General features: G+C 40.9%; 1 pseudogene; it reads right to left on the reverse strand.

Annotated features, from left to right (window-relative positions):
• Positions 1-537: 537 nt before the first annotated feature.
• On the reverse strand, positions 538-655 carry LOC134929892 (5S ribosomal RNA; annotated as a pseudogene).
• Positions 656-3,909: the final 3,254 nt, after the last annotated feature.

Here is a 3,909-nt window from a genome sequence, read left to right on the forward strand (position 1 = left end):
ACTCACTAAATAATTAGGATTCGGCGCTGGGTTGGCGGTGCTCCCAGTTCTGTAAACTACTTGAAAAAATGGGGAGATGGTTCCCGTATAGTACCGGAACCAAAAAGAGAAAAGAAGAAAGACTATATGTCTCTTCTGGGGCACACTTTTATTATAAGTTGAAAAAGATTTGTATTGATTATTTGATTAAAATATAACTTTTATTATTATCCCTCCTAAAATAATGGCTGAAAAGCGACAAGGAAAAAATAACAATGCATATAACGAAATAATCTAAACCAACATGAAGTGGTCTGAGTATTAGAAATACTGGCGTAATGGCTCAATGAGCGGAAATATATATGTCCGATATAGACAATAAATCTCTTCTTCCTGGATATTTATACAATATGTGCTATGATAGAGATGTGACAGGAAGAGAGAGAAAAAAAAGAAAGAAAATGCTCCGGGCTCTACCCAATTCACTATTGAAGTGTGGGCTGAAAAAAATGTGCAAATGTTTGGTTCTGGGTCCTGTGTCCTTGGTTGGGATAAAAATACCTGCGGTACCTGGTATTCTCTGGTGGTCTCCCACCCAGGTACTGACCTGGCCCACAGTGCTTGGCTTCCAAGATCAGACGAGGTTGGGCATACTCAGTGTGGTTTGACCGCAGGTAAGTATATCACACCGGATGGCACTGAGAACCATATGTAGTCGTTTGGGATGTCTGTAGGAACTCCCAGAGTTCGTTTGAAAGTATTGGGTGCTTGAGAGTAAATACGCAAAATAATTTGAACGATGGTATGACAATGCTGCAAAAGGATTTGTGATAGAGAATCAGGTCTGTGTTTAAAACCACTTCTGCTTTTTGATCATCTGCCTAAGCATCGAATGAAAAAATGAGAGGGTGGTAGAGAACGACACTGAGACGGAAGAAAGATAGGGGAACACTTCTGCTGTCCTGTAAATGTCAAACTTGTGCTCTGTTTACATATTGCATTGCAGAGCTCCAAGGTTGTTAAACAGGATGAGAGGGAGTTCCAGAAATCCCATGCGGGTGGAAATATTACAACAGATTTTATGTTGTGAACAATAACAATAACATTTGGCTTGCTGATAGTGGTATTACTTCTCGTGGTGCTCAGCAACTGCTGTTTACAGTCTATACCACAAAACAGCCAGTGAGATCTGCAGTATATTATTGTCACCGAAACAGTGTAATACTTGTGTTGTAGAAGAAATGATTTACATGAGATATAACAATGGCCCTCATTCCGAGTTGATCGGTCGCAAGGCGAATTTAGCAGAGTTACACACGCTAAGCCGCCGCCTACTGGGAGTGTATCTTAGCATCTTAAAATTGCGACCGATGTATTCGCAATATTGCGAGCACAAACTACTTAGCAGTTTTAGAGTAGCTCCAGACTTACTCTGCCTGTGCGATCAGTTCAGTGCTTGTCGTTCCTGGTTTGACGTCACAAACACACCCAGCGTTCGCCCAACCACTCCCCCGTTTCTCCGGCCACTCCTGCGTTTTTTCCGGAAACGGTAGCGTTTTCAGCCACACGCCCATAAAACGCCGTGTTTCCGCCCAGTAACACCCATTTCCTGTCAATCACATTACGTTCGCCGGAGCGATGAGAAAGCCGTGAGTAAAAATACTTTCTTCATAGCAAAGATACTTGGCGCAGTCGCAGTGCGAATATTGCGCATGCGCACTAAGCGAAATTTCACTGCGATGCGATGAAAAATAACGAGCGATCAACTCGGAATGAGGGCCAATGTATCTTAATATAAATATAGAAATCCTAATAAGGACTGGACTTCTTTAGAACCATGGATGGGTCATTAATATTAATTGTTAATAATATATACTGGACATTAATGCGGATCCTATTAAACATGATATGTTCCCATCAAATCGCTGTGTAACCATGGGAATTACACTTGTATGCCCTGCATGCATCCAGAAGAGAATAACATACCCTCACTTAGATATAATGTCTTAGCTCATTTATACCAAAAATTCTATTGTAAAATGAGTAGCATAATTATCATAAATACCAGAGATATAAAAACTGATTGGATACCGGTGAGAGGAGGTCCGGACAAAGCCGGAGATTACCATGTAACCTGGATGTAGGTGGAGGGGCAGGGTACCTCCCTTGGTGACTGGGAGCCGCTGGTGAATGTCCAAGGTAGAGGGTGAGCCCGGCGATGAGATGCCGGTGTCCGCGGTCTGACTGACCGGAAGTTCGGAACACCGGAACCGGAAGTGACGCGCGTTTCGCTCGGGAGAGCTTGTTCACTGGTCGCCTGCTCCCCGGCTCTCTTGTGCAAGTTTATATATGCATTGTGAGACCTGTTAATTGGTATTCATTGGCTTCAGATAAATAAATAATGTGCAATTTGGCCCTTAATATGTATGATCCTCTTACTGGAAAAAATGCTGATTTCAATATAAACTGAGCTTAGATGCTGGCCATGTATAGAGAAGAAATAGGGATCAAGGTATTGAAATATATAAATAAATAAATAAATGATCTAATACAGATGGAGTATCCCTTATCCAAAATGCTTGGGACCAGAGGTATTTTGGATATCGGATTTTTCCGTATTTTGGAATACACAGTAAATTTAGGTATACCAATAGCGCTATTAACACATGTTCACATACAGAACAATATCTTACATCAACAATGGTTTCCTATTGCAGCTTAGCCGAAGGAGATGCTGTGAGTAGCAGGCCACAGATCGACAATAGGTTTGTATCTCAGATGTATTCACCTCATAAATGAGGATAGGAGTCACCTTCAAATATTTCAAAAACAAATGGACATGGTGCAAGTATAGCCAGATATTTGAATAAAAAGGTGATTTTAATACAAGAAACTCACAAACAGAGAGAAAACATAAGCATGTAACCACTATTGTGGGTTAGGACATAGGACCAGGCATCAACACCATTACCCTCCCAGGTCTTCAACAAGGAAGCAGATCAGAGCTCCGGAATCTCCAACCCACTGGTAACAGGAAGCTGTGTCGGTCAATAGTAGTCCCCAAATACGTCAGTCACCACGCCTGAAGCTTTTCGGACCTTAGTCCTTCATCAGAGGCATGGTGGATGACTTACAATGTTGCTCCTAAATACCCCATCTAATTATGTGAAGTAGTGCCAGGTGTTCTTCTTAATCACGTCGCATCCGTTACCGCTGGTTTCCCCGCAAAAGTGACGTCTTTAATATTTTTGGCCCTCCTATAAGTAAATAGTGGTTTATCAGGGATCTCTTTTCCTAAAACAGGGTCCTCTTTTAAAATTCTCCAATGTTTCTTGAAGATGGACTCGATTTCCTTGTGTTGAATACTAAAATCACTTATAAAATTCCATGTTTGAAATTGACTACCTATATCCTGAATCTTCTTATTCCCATCTAACAAGGATTTCCTATCTATCGATTCCAACCGCAACTGAGCTGGTACACAGTGCTATAAATGATACGAAACGTACAAGCACTAGGAGCCATGGGTTCCATAGATGTGGACTGTGTACCATGTGTCGTCTGGTAAAGGGCCCTAGTAAACAAAAAGAATTTGATGTGAATGGGGAGAAATTTCACATCCGTAATTTTATTACTTGTAACACTAAAAATGTTGTCTATGTTTTATCTTGCACATGTGATCTTTTCTATGTCGGCAAGACGAGTAGGAACCTTAAGACTCGTCTTGCCGAACATACCTATAATATAAGAAAGGGGTTAGAAACACATTCAGTCTCCATGCATTTTAAAAAAGTGCATCAATGCAATCCCAAATATTTAAAATCTTTTATGGGTATTCAAACCATCACTCCGAATTGGAGAAATCGTAATCTGGAGATTAATTTGGCTAAGGCGGAGATGAAATGGATGTTTAAATTGAATTCATTAATC

This window comes from Pseudophryne corroboree, chromosome 5 (assembly GCF_028390025.1).
Source record: "Pseudophryne corroboree isolate aPseCor3 chromosome 5, aPseCor3.hap2, whole genome shotgun sequence".
Taxonomy (NCBI): Eukaryota; Metazoa; Chordata; class Amphibia; order Anura; family Myobatrachidae; genus Pseudophryne; species Pseudophryne corroboree.